Source organism: Hylobates moloch, unplaced genomic scaffold (genome assembly GCF_009828535.3).
Source record: "Hylobates moloch isolate HMO894 unplaced genomic scaffold, HMol_V3 SCAFFOLD_2, whole genome shotgun sequence".
NCBI classification, from domain to species: Eukaryota; Metazoa; Chordata; class Mammalia; order Primates; family Hylobatidae; genus Hylobates; species Hylobates moloch.
In genome coordinates, this window is record NW_026652277.1 from 12045629 (window position 1) to 12068073 (window position 22445).

General features: G+C 44.0%; 1 protein-coding gene across 1 annotated transcript in view; it reads left to right on the forward strand.

The window, feature by feature from the left end:
• Positions 1-22445, forward strand: part of FAM107B (family with sequence similarity 107 member B) — a 254279-nt gene that overhangs the window by 81209 nt on the left and 150625 nt on the right. The gene's annotated exons all lie outside the window — the stretch shown is intronic.

A 22445-nucleotide genomic window follows, 5' to 3' on the forward strand; every position in this document is an offset into this window, starting at 1 on the left:
CTTATCTCATTTACATGTGGAAAATCAAATACTGTTTACAGTATTACATGGTCACTTACATGTGGAAAAAAAGTCAAACACTTCATACAGAGGTAGAGAATAAAACAGTGGTTACCAGGGGTGGGAAGGGTAAGTGGGGAGAAGGGATGGGGACATGGAAGTCCGTGGATACAAAGTAGCAGATACGTAGGATAACATGTCTAGGAATGTTATGTACAACATGAAGACCGTCACTAAAAAAAATTGTACTGTATTTGCCGTTCCGGCTAGATGAGTAGATTTTAGCTGCTCTTGCCACACAAAATTAAACAAAAGATGAACTATGTGAGATAATGGATGTGTTAATTTGCTTCACTATAATAACCACTTTACTATCCGTATGTATCCCGTAGTGTCCTATTGTATACTTTTTTTTTTTTTTTTGAGACAGTCTCACTCTTTCGCTGAGGCTGGAGTGCAGTGGCACTGTGTTGGCTTACTGCAACCTCCGTCTCCTGGGTTCAAGCAATTCTTCTGCCTCAGCCTCCTGAGTAGCTGGGATTACAGGCGCCCACCACTATGCCCAGCTAGTTTTTTTATATTTTCAGTAGAGACGGGGTTTCCCCATGTTGGCCAGGCTGGTCTCGAACTCCCAACCTCAGGTGATCCACCCACCTTGGCCTCCCAAAGTGCTGGGATTACAGGCGTGAGCCACCGCGCCCGGCTGTATACCTTAAATATATACAATAAAAGTTATATTTAAAAAACACACACAGTTGTAGACTAATTGGAAGTTAGAATTCCACTTGATAAAAGATGTAAGTCGCCAAGTCATCAGCTCTCTGCGATGTCATTTACCATGGCTGGGTTGACTTGGTAGATTTCTCCAAAGCAGTAACAGAGGACCCTAGTGAAGGCTGACCACATCACTGCGATTTTTGCATGGCTCGTCATAGCCCTGTGCACTGAATGATATCTTGAGGTTGTTTCTAGCTATAAGATCTATAACTCTATGAACCAGCGCTATTTATTATGGCTCGTAAAAGTCACTGGCCACATATTTTATTCTCACGTGGCACATAAAGGATCAGAGAGGATAATTGAATAACCCAGGCCCATGCAGCAAGACAACATTCATTCTGCAACCACACTTGGGCTATTTGAAGCTCAGAACCCACTACCTCACCCACCTTTCTTTGTTGATCAATTGCATACAGCAAAGGAGGAGTGATAATTTATCATCCAAATCGACACTCTTGAGAGTACACGGGGACACTATTAATAGTCATGCTGAGACAACAGGCATAAACCATGACAAACGGGTATGTTCGGCAGAAAGGGAAAGTAAGGTAGATTTTTATGAGGGCATCAATGGGTCTTAAATATGAATTCTACAGAATTTATGAGGTACTTTAAATTTACAACCATTTATATTGCTTGCCACTCATAAAAACCCTCCTGTGTGGCTAGGTTATCTGCCCTTGTCCCTAAAGGAAGTGTATGATGAAGTCACCCCACCCCCAGCCCCAGTCACAAGTAGAACAGCCTCAAATTCCAAATGGGTTTAGTACCCCTCCTACGAATACCCCAATCTCCAATAAAGCGATAATGACTAGACGGTTCCAAGGGAGCAGAGCCACCACGGGAGCTCATCTTTGGTGTGCCCCAGCGGTACACCTTGTTTTCCTTGTCCCTTCTCCCTTCTTTCCACCCAGAGCAAATTGTGGGTGGATGTCTGATTGTATCATGCAGAATCCAAAGGGGGCTCCCCTCGATTGCCTTCCCAGCCTGGTTCTTACTGTGTGGATGGAATAACAGAGATTAAACCACAATTGCAGGATAGCCCTTGCCTCCAAACCTGTAACTGTCTCTTCTTCACCAAACACCCTTTGGTCTTGGTCAAGGATTGTCTGTTCCTAGGAGAGATGATGCAGTGGTGTAGGTAGAAGCATGGGGTCTTCGCTCTAGATGCAGGTGCAAGTCCAGATGCTGCCTACTCCTAGTTTAATTTTTTTTTTTTTTTGGCGACAGAGTGTCACTCTGTAGCTCAGGCTGGAGTGGCACAATATTGGCTCACTGCAACCTCCACTTCCCAGGTTCAAGCGATTCTCCTGCCTCAGCCTCCTGAGTAGCTGGGATTACAGCCACCCACCACCATGCCTGGCTAATTTTTTGTATTTTTAGTAGAGATGGGGTTTCATCGTGTTGGCCAGGCTGGTCTCGAACTTCTGACCTCAAGTGATCCACCAGCCTTGGCCTCCCAAAGGGCTCGGATTACAGGCACGTGCCACCACACCCAGCCAAGTTTAATGTTTTAAGCCTCAGTTTTCTCTTCCGTTGAATGAGGAAGATAAGACCTGTTTTATAGGGTTGTCATAAAGATAAATTCAATATTGTGTGAAAAGCTTTCAGCTCACTGCCTGGCTCATACTGGGCCTTTGTGATTACAGAAGTTTTGACCCCCAAGCAGCAGGCTTACCACTCAGCAGGGCGAGGGAGCTTGGCCTGCGGAGTAACCTGCAGAACTGGCACTTGATCATGTCTTAGACTTTCTCCATTTGCTCTTTTCTTTTAGAGACATGGACTCTGCAGGACTGAGCTAACCTCTGTACTCTGAGAGTACAGATCCCATGTTTCTCATTCTTCCCTTACCCATAGCTACTGAGATCATATTTTCTGATCCCCAAATTAAAGTACATAGCTTAAGGCTGGGTACGGGGGCTCATGCCTGTAATCCCAGCACTTTGGGAGGCTGAGGTGAGAAGATCACTTGAACCCAGGAGGTCAAGGCTGCAGTGAACTATGATAGTACCACTGCACTCCAGCCTGGGTGACGGAAGCTAGACCATGTCTCTAAAAATAAAATAAGCCTGATCATAACAAGGAATGTTGTCACCAAGACTGTGTCATACAACCCAGGAAGTATGCTCTCCCATTGTTCTTTTCACTTTGTTGGCTATCAATCAATCAATCAATCAATCAACAAATGCCCATGAAATAATGAATGAATCAATCAGACATCATCACTGCCATCATAGCATATATATAGTTCTTGCATCCTGTTCTCCCTGATCTATTTCTTATATATCAGTCAAGGTTCCAGCAGGAAACAGATGGCCCTCAAATTAGAATAATTCAAGGAGAGCTTAATAAAGGGACTAGTTGGCCGGGTGTGGTGGCTCATGCCTGTAATCCCAGCACTTTGGGAGGCAGAGGTGGGTGGATCACGAGGTCAGGAGATCGAGACCATCCTGGCTAACAAGGTGAAACCCTGTCTCTACTAAAAATACAAAATATTAGCTGGGCATGGTGGCACGCAACTATAGTCCCAGCTACTCCGGAGGCTGAAGCAGGAGAATCGCTTGAACCTGGGAGGTGGAGGTTGCAGCGAGCTGAGTTCGCACCACTGCACTCCAGCCTGGGCGACAGAGCGAGACTCCGTCTCAAAAAAATAAATAAATAAAAAAAATAAAGGGGCTAGTTATGAAAGTATGAGTGAGATGTAGAGCAGCCACCAGGGATACTAGTAACGGTGGAAGAGCTGTGACAACTCCTACACCCAGAAGGATGAGGGGAGGAAGCAGAAACAGGAAACAGAAGCAGAGCCTTTCATAGGAAAGACTGCCTTGAAGGGAGCCTTGACCTTCAGTGACCTGAAGGTGACAGCCAGTGGAGTAAGCGTCTTGTCCTCACTCTCCTCCCTCACTTAGATCTGCTAGTGATCTCCAACGACTGAACCCAGTGAGAAGCCAGAGGGCAAGGGAACCCATTACCCATTCGTGTGAACAATCAAAAGGCAGGAGGAGAAGGATGGGTCACATGGAGGATACTGGATACATGTGCTGGATCTGAGATGACAGGTGTCTCTCTCCCTCCCTTCCTTCCTTCCTTCCTTCCTTCCTTCCTTCCTTCCTTCCTTCCTTCTTTCTTCTTTTTTTTCTTTTTATTTCTTTTTTTGAGGCAGAATCTCTCACCCAGGCTGGAGTGCTGTGGTGCGAGCTCAGCTCACTGCAGCCTCGACCTCTCCAGGCTCAAGTAATCCTCTTGCCTCAGCTTCCAGACTAGCTGGGATTGTAGGAATGTACTACCACACCCAGCTAATTAAAAATTTTGTTTTGTAGAGATGGGCTCTTGCTATATTGCCCAGGTTTGTCTCAAACTTCTCAGCTCAAATGATCCTCCTGCCTCAGCCTCCCAAAATGCTGGGATTACAGGTGTGAGGCACTGCGCCCAGCCAAGGTATCTTTTTTAAACAAAAATTAAAAGCAAAAAATATTGTCAGAGGCTTTGTTCCTTAAGTAGTTCCCTACCTGGAATACCACCACCTCCACCTTCCTGGCATGTGTCCTATTCCCCGAGAAGCCTTCCTCATACTCACCTCTCATTACCAGCAGGCCAGGAGGTGTCTCTCCTCAGGACTCCTGAGTGCATTGCTGTAAAGTCTACCCTAGCACTTCCCAGTCCGCAATGATTGCTTTCCTTCTCTAGGAGCTTCTTTTTTTAAAAGAAAATTTTTATTCTTTTTTTTTTTTTTGTGATAGGGTCTTATTCTGTTGCCCAGGCTAAAGTGCAGTGGTGTGGTCTCGGCTCTGTGCAGCCTCGACCTCCTGGATTCAAGCAATCCTCCCACCTCAGCCTCCTGAGGAGCTGGGACTTCAGGTGCATACTATCAAGCCTGGCTAATTTTTGTATTTTTTGTAGAGATGAGATTTTGCTATGTGGCCCAGGCTGGTCTCGAACTCCTGAGCTCAAGCAATCTGTCCACCATTACAGGTGTGAGCCACCACACCTGGCCACCAGGAGCTTCCTGAGGACAAGGTCCATGTGTTGGTTCTCGTATTTCCCACACCGGCCCAGCAACATGCACATAGTAGATGCTCAGTCAATGTTTGTTGAATAGATGAAATGTTTCCCATGAAATGAAAGAATGCTTGCCCTTAGATTACAATGAAGTCCTCCCTTGGTTTTCTAGCCCAGAATCGACCCCTTGTCCCAACAAATACATCTTTTCTCCCTTAGACTAGTAGGCATGTTCAGACCAACAGAAAGAGGTCAAAGGGCATGGATGGATTTGAACATCTGGATTGTGTTAGCAGCAGCTGTGGGAAGCAGCAAACCAGCAGGAAGGTGTGGGTGGAGAGGGTGGTCAGACTGTGGAATGATGTCTGGAAAATGGAAACTGTTTACTGATGCCTTGTGAAGAAACGTTGATCACCACTTAAATTCACACTCAAATTCTAGGTAACATCTCTTTGCTTTCTGGAAGCTCTGACAAAAGAGACACTAAAATGAATGGTGTATGTCTTGTTATGAAGATCAGAGGCATTGACAGCAGGCTTGGGAAGGCTGAACAATTGAAAATCTTTTTAACGAGTTTATGGTTTGTTGTTTGGTTCACTTTTGGTTGGTTGTGTGTATGTGTATTTATGTGTGTACATGCATGTGTGTGTATGCATGCCTGTGTGTGTGTATTAGTCACAGTTCTCTAGAGGGACAGAACTAATAGGACAGATGTATACATGAAAGGGAGTGTATTAAAAATGCTGACTCACACGATCACAAGGTGAAGTCCCACAATAGACTGTCTGCAAGCTGAGGAGCAAGGAAGCCAGTCCGAGTCCCAAAACCTCAAAAGTAGGGAAGCCGACAGTGCAGCCTTCAGTCTGTGGCCAAAGACCCGAGAGCCCCTGGCAAACCACTGGTGTAAGCCCAAGAGTCCAAACGCTGAAGAATTTGGAATCTGATGTTCAAGGGCAAGAAGCATCAGCACGGGAGAGAAACGAAGGCTGGGAGACTCAGCAAGTCAGCTTCTCCCAATTTCTCCTGCCTGCTTTATCCTAGCTGTGCTGGCAGCTGATTAGATGGTGCCCAACCAGATTGAGGATGGATCTGCCTTTCCCAGCCCACTGACTCAAATGTTAATCTCCTTTGGCAACCCCCTTACAGACAAACCCAAGATCAATACTTTGCATCCTTCAATCCAATCAAGTTGATACTCAGTATTACTATCACGGTGCATGTGTGTGTGTGTGTGTACATGACTGTTTTTGTGTGTGTTCACATGTGTGTGTGGTTGTGCATGCCTGCTTGTGTGTACAGGGACTACCCCGGTCTTTATGGTCTAGAAGTCGTTCTATCAGGCTCTATCCAGGAATAAGAATCGGGCAGAGAAACTTTTAGAGGCAGAAATGGAATGGAAATGGAAGAAAATACTCACGGGAGCACTGTTCATTATAACCTGCCCCTCCCCAGCCCTCCCCCGCCCCCCGCAACACTGGTCCTTCTCTTGCTGTGTTTTCCTGGGTTCTCCATGCAGACTTGAAATGGTCTGCAGGGTGAGGTCACTCCACCAACAACAAATATTTGCTCAGCGATCACTGTGTACAAGGTGAAGAATTCTAAGCATTGCGTTGGTTTTTCATTTGCACACAAGTGCCTGGGTTCTACTGAGAAAATTCTAAAGATACATACTGACCTTTATGATTATCTCTTTCCAAATAACGAGAGTGTTGAATCTCCTGCTATTCTAAAGAGCTCAGAATGCTTTTCAGCCTTCCTCCCTTATTTGATCTGTAGGTTTATTTGACCATGAGGTTGCAAAGAGCTGTTGTTCTCTCCGTTTTGTTAAGGAGAAAATGAAGCCCAGGGAAGTGTGGATTTGGTCAGGTTCATGTAATTATGTTGTACTGGAACATGTGTCTCCTGACTCTCGTTTTCCATTAGATGGCATTGCCTTTCTACAATGAGGTTAACAAGGATTAGTAGGAAGCACATTATTTAGAAAACAACGGTTGTGTTGGGGAAAGCCTGAAAGATGAGAGCTATTTACTGAACCAAGGAAATCGTTCAGCCTCTCTGAGGCTTCACCACGCTTTTTGAGCATAAAATTTCCTGAAATTCCTGAAAAGCAATGAGTTACATGACATGACTGTAATTAAATAAGCTTGCACAAGTATATTCAAAAATAATATTGCTTTAAAAGTTGCATTAACCGTCATGCATAGCAAGGGCCCTGGGCATTGGTGGGGCCCAGGAGAGGGCTGGAGAACAGGCCATTGGCTCCACCTGCCCCTCTCTTTTCAATTCTTTAATTGGCATTGAACAACTTCACTTTAGCATTTCTTCCCAGGATGAATTCAGACCATATTTTAAGTTCATTTGGGCACTTTGTGCATAGTGCTTTGTGCTGGCTCAAGCCTCAGGAAAAGAGGTTGGGTTGCCACGCCTGGAGTCTAAACTTACAGCTTCACTTCAGCATGGACTAGAAAAATGTAGGTTTACCAAAAATATTCGCTACTGAGTTTCCATTCGTTCTGAAAGGTTCTACAGGAAACCAGAAGCATTGTTGAGTGTTACTGCCTAGGGCCATGACTTCTGCTCAATGACATAATTCCAACCTCACAAATACCAGGGCTCAGAAGCTTAGAATGCCTTCTGAGATGGTGATGTGGTTTGGCTGTGTCCCCACCCAAATCTCACCTTGCCATCACACTGTTTTTTTTTTTTTTGAGACATACAGAGTCTTGCTCTGTCGCCTAGGCTGGAGTCCAGTGGTGCAATGTCAGCTCACTGCAACCTCTGCTTCCTGGGTTCAAGTGATTCTCCTGCCTCAGCCCCCTGAGTAGCTGGGACTACAGGTGCCAACCAGCACGCCCGGCTAATTTTTGTATTTGTAGTAGAGACGGGGTTTCACCATGTTGGCCAGGCTGGTCTCGAACTCTTGCTCTCAAGTGATCTGCCCACCTCGGCCTCCCAAAGTGCTGGGATTATAGGCATGAGCCACTGAGCCCGGCCCCAAATCTCACCTTGAATTGTAATAATCCCCACATGTCAAGGGCAGGGCCAGGTGGAGATAATTGGATCGGGGGGCGGGGTCCCCTAGACCATTCTCATGGTAGTGAATAGGTCTCACAAGATCTGATGGTTTTATAAACGGGAGTTCCCCGGTACAGGCTCCCTCTTGCCTGCCGTCATGTAAGACAAGACTTGCCTTCGCTTCTTTTTTGCCTTCCGCCATGATTGTGAGGCCTCCCCAGCCATGTGGAACTGTGAGTCCATTAAACCTCTTTCCTTTATAAATCACCCAGTCTTGGGTATGTCTTTATCAGCAGCGTGAGAACAGACTGATAGAGAGGGAGATTGAGCGGATACAAAACCCAAACTCAGAAGTAACCTCCAGGATTCTTACAAACGCTCCGAGGATGTGTTCATCGGAGGCAGTCTGAGGCTTCTGGCAGCACCTCTCCTCCTTCCCTGCTTTCTGAGACTCTTGTCTGAACTTTACAGAAGTGACAGGAGCCAATAGGAAGCTACCGGGCTGCGCTCCCTTAATGGCTTATGAGCAGGGCACCCTAACCTGCCTTTCTTTACAGTTGTGTGGCTGTGGGGATTAAATTCTTCCCGTGAAAACTGGGGGAAACCTGCTCTGTCCACCACAAAAAGTTATCAAGACCAGGTGCAGTGGCTCATACTATAATCCCAGCACTTTTGGAGGGAGGCCCAGGTGGGAGGATTGCTTGGGCCCAGGAGTTTGAGATCAGTCTGGGCAGCATAGTGAGGCCTCGTCTCTACCAAAAATTTAAAAATTAGCGGGGCATGGTGGTACACACCTGTAGTCCTAGCTACTCAGGAGGCCGAGGTGGGAGGATGGCTTGAGCCCAGGAGCTGGAGGTTGCAGTGAACTCTGATCACACCACTGCACTCCAGCCCGGGTGACAGAACAAGAACCTGTCTCAAAACAAAATCAAAAACAGAAACAAAAACAGAAAGGATGTTACTGGCTGGGCGTGATGGCTAACACCTATAATCTCAGCACTTTGGGAGATTTACTTGAGCCCAGGAGTTAGAGAGCACCCTGGGCACCCTGGGCATTGATAGGGAGACCCCATGTCTGCAGATAATTTAAAATAATTTAAGAATTAGCCAGGCATAGTAGTGCACACCTGTGGTCCCAGCTGATTGGAAGGTTGAGATGGTAGGATCACTTGAGCCCAGGAGGTTGAGGCTGCAGTGAACCAAGATTGCTCCCCTGCACTCCAGCCTGGGTGACAGAGTGAGGTTTTGTCTCAAAAAAAAAAAAAAAAAAAGAAAAGAAAAAAAAAGTCACTGAAGAAGGCAAAGGAAATCATCTATTCAATATCGCCTTATAAATGGAGAGGTACCAGGTAGATACGAAGTATTACTAATTTTGTGAAACCATAAAGAGAATAAAAAAGTATGTCTCAGTTTTGAACAAAACCCTCATTCTATCATTCACAATGTATTTATGGGATCCTTTTGGCACAATGCTGTTGTCTGAATGTTTGTGTCCCTCTGAAATTCCTATGTTGAAATCCTAACATATTAGGATATTAGGAGGGTGGGGCCTTTGGGAAGTGATTAGGTCATGAGGATGGAGGCTTCATGAATGGAATTGTTGCCATTTTATTTTATTTATGTATTTATTTTTTTTGAGATGGAGTCTCACTCTGTCACCCAGGCTGGAGTGCTGTGGCACGATCTTGGCTCACTGCAACTTCTGCCTCCCAGGTTCAAGTGATTCTCCTGCCTCAGCCTCCCAAGTAGCTGGGACTACAGGCGTGCACCACCACACCCATCTAATTTTTTATTTTTAGTAGAGACGGGGTTTCACCATGTTGGCCAGGCTGGTCTTGAACTCCTGATCTGAGGTGATCCACCTGCCTCGGCCTCCTAAAGTGCTGGGATTACTAGGCATGAGCCACTGTGCCCGGCCATTGTTGCCATTTTAAAAAAGACCCCAGGGAGCCCCTTCCAGCATATGAGGACACAGCTGAGAAGGCACCACCTATGAACAAGGAAGTGCGCCCTCATCGGACAGCAAGTCTAACACTAGCTTGATCTTCGAATTTGCAGCCTCTAGAGCTGTAAGAAATAAATGGCTGTTGTTTATAAGACAGGTAGTCTATAGTATTTCATTGTAGCAGCCCAAATGGACTAAGACATGCTTCTCTCTTTAACTGTGCATTGTTTTCCAGAGATATATAACAGTGTCCTGTAGTGCTTAAGGCCAGGGGACATGCATGTGTAACCTCTGGGAGCTTCAGTTACATGAAAAATAATTTTTGGGAGAAACATTGTTCTTTAAAAAATTATGATGTATTCACTTATTTATGCATTCATTCGACAAGTGTTTACAGAGGACTTGGAGAGGAAAATTAGATGCTTCTAAGTAGCTGGAGAGTCATGATTCTGTTGGCACTCACTCATGATCTGTAACCGTCTCCATATGGTATTTCTAATAATTATCATCTCATCAGTATAGACACTGGGCTACAATAAAGACTTGATGAAGCCTTCAGCCAACCTCACAGAGAGCTCTGGAGAGAGGAGTTCCATGCTAAAACAGGAGTGACACCTTCCACCTTTTTTTACTCCCTCATGTCTAATTCCTTGAGCCAGAGGAAGTTAGTGGGAATTTGGCAGAAGAATGGGGAAATAAACAACGAACAATCACAGTTAAGGAATCCTTGCAGGAGGCAGGGCCACCATTTCCTCAGGTTCCCTCTGTGCATTTTTTTTTTTTTTTTTTTTTTTGAGACAGAGTCTTGCTCTGTCGTCCAGGCCAGAGTGCAGCGGCGTGATTTCAGCTCACTGCAACCTCTGCCTCCGGGGTTCAAGCGATTCTCCTGCCTCAGCCTCCCAAGTACCTGGGATTACAGGCATGTGACACCACACCTGGCTAATTTTTGTATTTTTAGTAGAGACGGGGTTTTGCCATGTTGGCCTGGCTGGTCTCGAGCTCCTGACCTCAGGTGATCTGCCTGCCTCAGCCTCCCAAAGTGCTAGAATTACAGTCATGAGCCACCGCACCCGGCCCCTCTCTGGCTTTTGTCTGATCTCCTCATTAGGTCCTGGGTTCATTCTCTTAATAACTTTCTCATGGGATGTGACTGTTGCTAGCTCTGAGTTCTATCCTGGGAGCTCAAGAATGTAAGACTTCCACCAGCCCAGTTGAAGAGTCCCAGCCAAGCCACCTGTATTATAGCCACTCCTGATACCAAAATCTGTGTTAGTCAGGGTTCTCTAGAGGGACAGAACTAATAGGCTTGCTGAACATATAAAGGGGAGTTTATTAAGGAGTATTGACTCACACGATCACAAGGTGAGGTCCCACAATAGGCTGTCTGCAAGCTGAGGATAAAGGAAGCCAGTCCCAGTCCCAAAGCTGAAGAACTTGGAGTCTGATGTCTGAGGGCAGGAAGCATCCAGCACGGGAGAAAGATGGAGGCCAGAAGACTGAACCAGTCTAGTCTTTCCTCATTCCTCTGCCTGCTTTTATGCTGGCCGTGCTGGCAGCTGATTAGATGGTGCCCACCAGATTCAGGGTGGGTCTGCCTTTCCGGGTCCACTGACCCAAATGTTAATCTCCTTTGGCAACACCCTCACAGACATACCCCGGGACAATACTTCGCATCCTTCAATCTGATCAAGTTGACACTCAGTATTAACCATCACAACACCCTATCTTGAATTTGGTTTTGTCATCTTGCCTGGGTTCATCCTTATGTTCAAAGGGTAGCAACGTTTACTAGAAGCGGGTGAAAGGCTGCTAGTCAGGCAGATGATAGTCCCGCTATCTCACAATCACAGTGACTAAGGAAGTAGTTTTACATCCATCACCTCATTTCATCTTCATAGAAATCCTTCAAGGACATTAAGTATAACCTCAACTTTTTTTTTTGCCAGGTCCAGTGGCTCATGCCTGTAATCCCAGCAATTTGGGAGGCCAAGGCAAAAGGATTGCTTGAGGCCAGGAGTTCAAGGCCAGCCTGGACAACATAGTGAGATCCTGTTTCTACAAAAAAAGTGTTAGCCAGTCTTGATGGTGTGTGCTTGTAGTCCCACACATTCGGGAGGCTGGGGTAGGAGGATAGCTTGAGCCCTGCAGGTCAAGGTTGCAATGAGCTATGATCACATCACTGCACTCCAGCCTGGGTAATACAGTGAGACCCTGTCTTCAAAAAAAAAGGAAAACAAATTATCTTGACTTTTTGATGATGAAACTGAGGCTCACACAGTTCCTGCATGGCAGGACCGGGATTTGAACCTCAGTCTCTCTAACTCCAAGGCCCACATCCTTTCCAGCACCCCTGTGGGATGCCAGCAGGCTCTGCTTTCCTCTCTGCTCACTTACTCTGGAGTTCTTGGCACTTTTCACAATAGTTGTATCAGCTGTGTTAATTTCTTAAAACGAGAATCACTCAGCATGTTTTAGAATTGACTGGATGTGTCTGCCACCTAAGCTGTTCTGTGTGCTGAGGCCTGGAGACGCTTGTGTTCACCAGGGACTCACCCAGAACATGAGGGCTGAGGACACAGAAGAGCTGATGTTATTTCTGTCACCTTCTCTCTTTCCAACATGCTAGTCAAACTCTCTTTCTCTCAGGTTCTCACATTGAAGTTCTTTTTCCTATTTATCCTGCATGTTCCACCCACCACATGAGGAAGAGAGGAGAAGAAAAGGGAGACGAACAGAGAGAGGAGAGGAGAGGAGAGGAGAGGAAGCTATTTGTTAGCGTTAGGATTTTTCTTTTCCCAGGAAGACTGAGATCCATGTAATCCATCTCTCCTCTTTGTTGACGAGTTGCTGGAGGTCCAGGATTAGGTTTGTTCACTGCAGTGTCCCGCACGTTTCCTAGCAGAATGTCATGAACATGTAAGTTTCCGGTCAATGTGTAGTGACTTCAAGTGAGTTTTGCCTTGAGTCAGTTTTGCTGACAGTTATGTATACAATCAGGAAACAGCTCTAATCCTCTTCTTAGTGTTCAGTGGAGAGAAAACACATACCCGCCATCCTACCGAGGAAGAAAGGAAGGGAACATAATATGTATTCACTCTGGGAGGTGCAAAGGAGGTACTTTATGTATGTTACCTTATTTTACCCTAACAACAACCACCCATGGGCAGAGATATTATTCTCTCCATCTGCAGAGGAGGAAATTTAGAGAATAAGTCATTTTGGATTCAGCATGGGGTAGGGTTTGTCAGCACAGACTCCAGACCACCTACGCTTGTCCTCAGGTTCCACCACTTACTCGCTTGTGTGGCCTTGGGCAAGTTCCATGATTTCTCTGACCTTAGTTTCCTCATCTGTAAAATGGGGATGATAATATCTAATAAACAGATTGCCCTGTAAAGACAGTACCTAACGCAGAATAGAGTTTGATGATGGTCGTTTAACAACACTTGCCCATCATTAGGACTTGTTTTTATCATATACCACTTTTTTAATGCTTTAGAATGCACCAGAAACATCCAAAGGGCTTGTTGAAATTACAGATACCAGAGACACGCCCCAATTAGGGTGACCAACTTGCCCCCATTTTCCCAGGACTTTCCTAGTTTTAGCTCTGAAAGTCTTGCCTCCTGGGGAATCCCTCAGTCCTGAGCAAGTTAAGATGGTTAGTCACTGACCAACCCATACCAACCATATCGGAATCTCTGGGTGTGGGGTTCAGGTATCTGTAGCTTTTTTTTTTTTTTTTTTTTTTTTTTACTGCGAGCTCCGCCTCCCGGGTTCACACCATTCTCCTGCCTCAGCCTGCCGAGTAGCTGGGACTACAGGCACCCACCACCACTCCCGACTAATTTTTTGTATTTTTAGTAGAGACGGGGTTTCACTGTGTTAGCCAGGATGGTCTCAATCTCCTGACTTCGTGATCTGCCCACCTCGGCCTCCCAAAGTGCTGGGATTACAGGATTGAGTCACCGCGCCCGGCCAGGTATCTGTAGCTTTAACAAGAGAGAGGCACTGGGATTAGGGAGAGAGTTTAGTGTAGTGGTTTATATCACGGGTTCGAGAGCCGAGTAGACCTGGGTTTGAATCTCCTTTTTGTCGTTTTTGAGAAGCATGACTTTGGCTGTGTTGATGAGTTCTTGGAAAGGCCACTGGGAAACGGAGAGTAGCAGCTATAATGTTGGTTAGGGAATGCTCCTGGGATCAACCCCTGTGGATGGAAAGAGAAGGGAAAGGGGCAGGATTGGGCAGAGGGAGGCACTGGGCTACAATAAAGTCTTGATGAAGGCTTCAGCCAACCTCACAGAGAGCTCTGGAGAAAGGAGAGCTGTTAGAGTTGTCCTGAGTTGGAGTGAGGGGGACCAGGCCTCTCTGCTTTCATGTCAACCAAGTCAGTGGATGCTGGCTCCCTGCAGCAATCACCTGGGAGGCTGACAGCTGACAGCTATCTGTCAACAGCGTTTCTTGCAGCTTTGAGAATAAATATTACAGAGAACAACTTTTTCAGGTGCCACATCACAGCATCCATGATAGCGTGAATGACTAACTCCTCCAAGAATTAATAAGATTACCTGCACAGAGGGTTGTTAAGGATTAAGTGCACACATACAGTGCAGTTTCTCTGACACATTGCAAGCACTCAAGTCATTTTAGCTAACAGAATACTTTGAAGATAGAATGGGGTAGAGCTTGAGATGGAGGTGGGGCTGCTTCAGAAAGCTTTCTTGGAGGCATTTCTGACTTATCTGTGTTACTAAGAAGCAACAATGTTTGAATTTTTATTGTGGGATATGTTACTATGTTGGGCATGAAACAAAGATATAAAGTGGGTAAACAAGTGAATTCATTTAACAATTGTTTAATAAACACCTGTTAAGAGAGAGCGTACACTCTGAATGAAGCTTGAAAAGGGAAGCACAGTTTTTGCTCTGGAAGAATATGTAATTTAGTGGGCTACAGATGGCTTATATAAGAGATTCCATGGAAAATTAAACACATTTTTATTAGTAGCAATGCAACACAGTGTGGAAGACTCTCGGTACTGGAATATGGTGGGTGTTGGATATTGGGTTCTAAAATTACCTCCAATAAGAGACTCTTCATATCCATCAAAATGTGGAATTAGATGCTGCTGCTAGATAAGTTTTTTTGTTTTGTTTTGTTTTGTTTTTGTTTTTGTTTTCTGAGACAGAGTCTTACTCTGTCACCCAGACTGGAGTGCAGTGGCATGATCTTGGCTCACTGAAGCCTTGACCTCCCCAGGCTCAAGTGATCCTCCCACTTCAGCCTCCCAAGTAGCTGGGACTACAAGTGTGCGCTATCACATCTGGCTAATTTTTCTATTATTTGCAGAGACAGGCTTTCTCTATGTTGCCTAGGCCAGTCTTGAACTCCTGGGCTTAAACAATCCTCTTGCCTTGGCCTCCCAAGATGCCGGGATTCCAGGCGTGATTCACTGCACTGGGCTGCTGGAGAAGCTGTAATAGGACTGCTGCACTTTAACACATTAACTTGCTGAAACATTCTTGGGGGTAATTTTGAATCTACATCAAGAGCCTCAAAGACACCTATGTCCTTTGAAGCAGAATCCTACCCTTGAGACTAATCCAGAATTATTTGAAATGAGAAAAAATAAAAAGCTATCCACTGAAAGATGTTTTCTTTGTTATATGGCTCCTAATAGAAAGAATCTGAAAACTCTAAATGTTTCATGATAGGGCAACATTTATGTAAAATTAAAATTCAATTGTCTTGGAAAGGGTTGGGTTTCATTTGGGACCCATTTTCCAAATGAAGGAAGTTGAGGCCATTAATTGGTCATAGGTTTGTTGTAACAGGTGGAGACAAATGGAACCAGGCCTTGGATGACATCAGGAATATAATGGAACAGAAAGCTACTGACCTCCCTCCATGTATAGATGCACCAAATAAGCTTCTACCCACAGATTCATTTCATCGGAAAGTCAGTTGAGAGACACCTACCCACCAGACAAACGAGCAAATGTTCATATCAGATAGACAGGAAAACTGGGGCACACTTGGGCCCAGTACACAACCTGACCACTGTGCCATAAAATTGGGAAAGGAGTTCCCAACCCCCAGCTTATTCCAGTGGAGAGGATGGTCTGAGCCCCGCATGAAGGGGCCTAATCCTGTTTCCCCATGGTTTAACACTTAATGCACCGACCACAAAAACAGAGGGGATTAGATATACATGTGTAGGAAAAAAATCTAGAGGTTTAGTATGGGCATGTAAGTATTTTCAGAGACTTTATACCACTGGGATTAGCGCAGAGAAGGGGCTTAAATCAGTGCAGAGAAGGGGCTTAAAAACACACGTGGCCAAGCACAATGGCTCATGCCTGTAATCCCAGCACTTTGGGAGCACAACATGGCAAAACCGTCTCTACAAAAAAAAAAATTATGAAAATTAGCCAGTTGTGGTGGTGCATGCCTATAGCCCCAGCTTCTCAGGAGGCTGAGGTGGGAGGATCACTTGAGCCCAGGAGGTCGAAGCTGCAGTGGGTAAAGATTGTACCACTGCACTGCAGCCTGGGCAACAGAGCGAGAGAGAGACCCTGTCTCAACAAAACGAAACAAACAACTGTTTCCCCTTGGAAGGAGTTTACAAAACATACCTGTAGCTGCTACCTGGTGGCCTGGCTTCTAACTAACTTGCTTGGGGAGTTAACGAGACAATTATTAACCTGTCATCAGTCTGGGAGGAGTTTGTACTCATGCTAACTGCTCCAGCCCTTATAACACCCATCTAAGGAACTGCATCCTAAATGTCCTAGTGCAGGGAGAGGATAGGACTGGCAAACACATGTCTCTCTAGGCTGCAGAGAAAAACAAAGTGGTGGTTTTACATTATAAAGGGTGCATAAGCAATTTGAAGGACTCCATCCCCAGGGAGCAGTGCTCAGAAGGGGTTTGAAAAACACAGCCCCTGTATATTCTGGATGTTAATCCCTTGTCAGATCAATAGTTTGCAAATATTTTCTCCCAAACTGCAGGTTGTCGCTTTATTCTGTTGATTGTTTCCTTTGCTGTGCAGGAGCTTTGGAGTCTGATATAATCTCATTTGTCTATTTTTTGCTTTTGTTAACTGTTTTTGAGGTACTATCCATAAAACCTTTGCCTAGGCCAATGTGCTGAAGTGTTTTCCCTATGTTTTCTTCTGCTAGTTTCATAGCTTCGGGTCTTACGTTTAAGTCCTTGATGAATTTTGAGTTGATTTTTGGATCTGGTGAGAGATAGGGGTCTACTTTCATTCTTCTGCATGTGGATGCCCTCTTTTTCTAGAGGCACTTGGAACGCAAATAACTCAACAGCAAACAAACAAAACAAAAAACAAATAATCTGATTAAAAAATAGGCAAAAGATTGGAATAGACATTTCTCAAAAGAAGACATACAAATAGCCAAGTACATAAAAAAATGCTCAACATCACTAATCATCAGGGAAATGCAAATCAAAACCAAAATGAGATATCATCTCACCCCAGTTCAAACGGTGATTATCAAGGAGACAAAAAAATAACAAACGCCGAAAAGGATACGGAGAAAGGGGAACTCCTACAGCACAGACGTTGTGAAAAACAGTGTGAAGTTTTCTCCAAAAACTAAAAATAGAACGACCATATGATCCAGCAATCCCACTGCTGGGTATGCATCCAAAGGGAAGAGATCAGCATGTCAAAGACATATCTACACTCCTGTGTTTAATGCAGCACTGTTCACAATAGCAGAGATATGGAATCAACCTGAGCATCCATCAACAGATGACAAAGAAAACGTGAAACTTACACAATAGAATACTATTCAGACATTTTAAAAAAAGAAGAAAATCCTGTCATTCGCAGCAACATAGATGAGCCTGGAGGACATTATATTAAGTGAAATAAGCCAGACACAGAAAGACAGATACCACGTGTTCTGACTCATATGTGAAAGCTGAAAAAGTTGATATCATGGAAGTAGGAGGAGAACAGTGGTTACCAGAGGCTGGGAAGGGTAGGGGGAAGGAAGAATAGGGAGAGGTTGGCTAATGAGTACAAAATTACAGCCAGATAGAAGGAATAGGTTCTAGTGTTCTATAGCACTGCAGGGTGACTCTAGTTAACAATAATTTATTGTATATTTTCAAATAGCTAGAAGAACAAATACTGAATGTTCCCAACACAAAGAAATGACAGATGTTTGAGGTGATGGACAGGCTAATTACCCTGCTTTGCTCATTTCACATGTATACATGTATGGAAATATCACATGTACCCATAAATATGTATGATTATTATGTGTCCATTTAAAAGAACGGAACCAAGCCTCTTTAATTCTTGATCAGGAATTCTATTTCTATCTCCAACAAACTACCTTTTTGCTTCTAAACTTGCTGCCCTAGAGCGAAATGTTAACTCCCAGTGTTGCCAACTATGAGGCCAAAGGAAAATGACTTGATGTACGTTGGTGAAGGTATTTGGTTCGTGTTTTTAAGTTTTTTTTTTTCCTTCCTTCTTTCTTTATTTCTACTAATGTTCAATCAGGTGAATCTTAGGAAAAGAAACTAATTTGTACCAAAATCTCACCTTGAACTCCCTAAGTATAAACTTAGTGTGGTTTCATATGCCCTTTCAATGAGGCATCTTGGGATTAGTCCTCAAGGGAAATACAGTCATGAGCCATATAACAATGTTTCAGTCAGCAACAGACCCCATATAGAATGGAGGTCCCATCAGGTTATAAACTGTCTTTTTACTGTACCTTTTATATGTTTAGAAACACAAACACATATTCATATTGTAAAGTGACAACACATGACTGTAAATGAAAAGTCCATTTGTTTGACAAATTTTAATAGTACCTTCTTGGTCACATTTGATTTAATTAGCATTGTAAAACTCATGATGCGGCCGGGCGCAGTGTCTCATGCCTGTAATCCCAGCAGTTTGGGAGGCTGAGGCAGGCGGATCATCTGAGGTTGGGAGTTTGAGACCAGCCTGACCAACATGGTGAAATCCCATCTCCACTAAAATACAAAAATTAGCTGGGCGTGGTGGCAGGTGCCTGTAATCCCAGCTACTTGGGAGGCTGAGGCAGGAGAATCGCTTGAACCTGGGAGATGGAGGCTGCAGTGAGCTGAGATCACGCCATTGCTGGGCAACAGAGCAAGACTTTGCCTCAAAAAAAAAAAAAGAAAAAAACTCATGATGGCAGGGGAGGTACAGAACCAATGTACAGAATCAATGCACGCCTGACTCCTGATTTCCCAGAGCTGGAGTTCTTACATTGGTGTATCAGTTAGGACTCGTTCTTTTAGAAGTGACAGAAAACCTGATAGGAATCAGTTTGATTAAAAAAGAAATAGAGTTTTTTTTTTTTTAAATAAAAGGGAGTGTATTAGCTGGCTTATGTGGAAAAGTCCAGGGTTAATCTTACTTCTGGCGTGGCTGAATTTGGGGCTTAGTTGATATCAACAGAAGAAAGCATTGGAGCATCTCTTGGCTCTGCCTTCCTTGGTGTGGGCTTCAGTTTCAGCTGCACGTGATAACAAGGTGGTGGCTACAGTAGCAGCTGCAACCCCTGTGTCTGGTTTCAGGGCCAGTGGGTAAGAACAGGAGTCATTTTCCCAGAAGTCCAGAAAAAAATCTCATGAGGTCTCACTAACCCTGAGTGGGTCACATTCAGACAGCGAGATGGCAGTGGGTCCCCGGAAAACCTCCAACCAGCCTGCCCTCTTGGGGTGGAGCCTCGGGAAGTTCGTGCCACTTGCATCAGGGAGGAGCCTGGCCCCTCCTCTTCCTGTGCGTAACCTGGGATCCCTAGTGAGAGTCCCTGTTTCCCCCTTTTCTTCGTTTTCACCCAATAAAACCCTATCTTACTCACCATTCAAATTGTTGGCAAGCCTTTTCAAATTGTCTGCAAGCCTTAATTTTCGTGGCCATGGGACAAAGAACTCTGTCTTTAGCTGAACTAAGGAACAGTACTGGAACAACATGACGGCTCTACCAATCAGAGGGAAATGCAGCAGACTGATGGGCTGGGCCTGGGTCACATGTTCCACCCCTGGAGTAGGGTGGTGGGGAAGAAGACAGTTTCATGGAGCACAGAAAACCACAATTCTTGAAGAGTGGGATGAGGTGGGATGAGATGGCTTTAAAGAGGAAATCAGGACACACTAGATAGTGAGTCAGTGAGTACTAGGCAGCAAAATCAACAGATGTCTACTACAGTTGGACTGTTATCATTTTATTCTAGCTTTGCTGGGAAAAAGCCACTATGAACGCATTCAGCAAATTGCAGACTTGCGCTGAAGAGAAGAGACACAAGAATTGAAGGAGCTCAGCTTCTTTTCTCTAAATAGAACATAGTTTATACTATTGAGGACAGATGCTTGTTTATTCTGTGCTGAGAGCTCTCCAACCAAGAGCGTTTCCAACATCCTTCCCTCTGCAGATTGTTGCGGGACTTTGCAACTCTTACTAGTCAAAGGGAAACCTTAGGGAGGGGCTGTTTAAGATGGAGTAATAAATATGTTTGGAGAAGAGCTAAAGGGCTATGTTATTTCACAGTTCTGGAATTCAGAGCAATAAAAAAGTAAACAGTCTTATTGGCTCAAAGGGGAGAGTCTTTTCATCTTGAAAATGACTTTATTTGGATTATTTTGGCCTCTCAAGAGACTTCCCCTGTGGCTGTATTATGAAATAACTCCTCATGTTTTCATTATATACTGTTCTGTCAGGCCTTGTGAAACAAGAAATGACTTACTGCATTTATTTGCTGTGTGATGGGGCTTTTCTGTTATTTACACATTCTTTGGTATACTATTAATTCATACCCACTTCAAATATGTAATTTTGGAGGCAATTTTCATTAAAATTTCTTATAACACATACATTTGAGATAATTGAACTGAGGCCTTATTTACCCAAATAGCTTATGCCAATACTATTCCATGGGTTTTAAAAGTAGGACACATTTTTGGAAATGGTCTCTGATGGTGAATATTTGGAGATGATTTTTGATCTCTGGAAAAACATTTGTTCCCAACACAGGTGAAATCAATTCACTTCTAAGTTGATACTTATAGCAATTTAATGAAACCAGTTTTTATGAATTAAGAAAAACATTTCTTTTTAAAAACATGTTTATTGATACATAATATTTACATATTCAGGGAGTACTCGTGACATTTTGTTACATCACACACGTGTGTGATGATCAAGTCAAGGCATTTAGGATATCCATTTTGCGAGCATTTATGATTTCTACGTATTGGGAACATTTCAAGTTCTCTTTTCTAGCTACTTTGAAATATGCAATACATTGTTGTTAACTGTAGTCACTCTGCTCTGCTATGAACATTAGAATGTATTGCTTCTATCTAACTGTATGTTTGTAACCATTAACCAACCTCTCTTCATTCCCCGCACCACACCCTGTCCTGACTCTGGTAACTATCATTCTACTTTCTATTTCCATGAGATCAATGTTTATAGTTCCCACGTATGAGTAAGAACATGCAACAAGAATAAGAACATATGAGAAAGGCAAACAGATATTTATCTTTCCATGCCTGGTTTATTTCATTTAATGACTTCCAGTTTCATCCATGTTGCTGCAAATGACAGAGTTTCATTCTTTTTTTAATGACCAAATAGTATTCCATTGTGTATATTTACCACATTTTCTTTTTTTATCTATTTATCTGGTGATGGATGCTCAAGTTGATAGTTGATTCCATATCTTTGTGAATAGTGCTCAAATAAATATGGGAGTGCAGATATCCCATTGATATACTGATTTCCTTTGAAAAGGACATTTCTTTCTTCCTTTTTTTTTTTTTTTTTTTTTTTTTTGACAGAGTCTCGCTCTGTGGCCCAGGCTGGAGTACAGTGGTGCAATCTCAGCTCACTGCAACCTCCACCTCCCAGGCTCAAGTGATTCTCCTGCCGCAGCCTCCCGAGTAGCTGAGATTACAAGCAGGCAAAACCACACCCAGCTAATTTTTTTTGTATTTTTTGTAGAGATGGGGTTTCGCCATATGGCCCAGGCTGGTGTTGAACTCCTGGGCTCAGGCAATCCAGCCGCCTCGGCCTCCCAAAGTGTTAGGATTACAGGCATCAGCCACGGCAACTGGCCTGGACCTTTCTTTATCTTACTACCTGAGCTCTAGAGTCTGGTGGGTTCTAATCCAGGTGAGATATTACCGAGAACTGGCAAACTCAGGGCAAATTTGAGAGAGTATTCCTATAATGAATAATATCAGTTTTTGAATTCAATTTTTTCAGTCTGGTTATAGAATAGCCCCAGTTTTTATTTATGGAACCCTACACCCATGTACTTTACTATGGTCTAGCATATCTTCTATTGGGCTAAATTCTTAGAAAGAACAAAGTAAGCACAGTAGCCTTCCTGCCAGGCTAGGAAGGAAGCTGAGTAGGTAACTTCCTGCAGTATAATTCAAGGGATGTTAGAAGGTATCCTGCCTAAAGGTTACGATCCCAGAGAAATTGCCCATAGCAGACACTCATCAAATATTTGTTTAATGAAGGGAAAAACAAATAAATTAATCGGCATAAAGTCATCTTGCAGGCGAAATGACTTTTAAGGATCATTGAGATATTCCTCTTAATTTATCTCCCTCATTTCTAATGGGATCTACTTTTATCAGTGTTACAGCAGTGACAACCATTGTCATTAAAGAATAT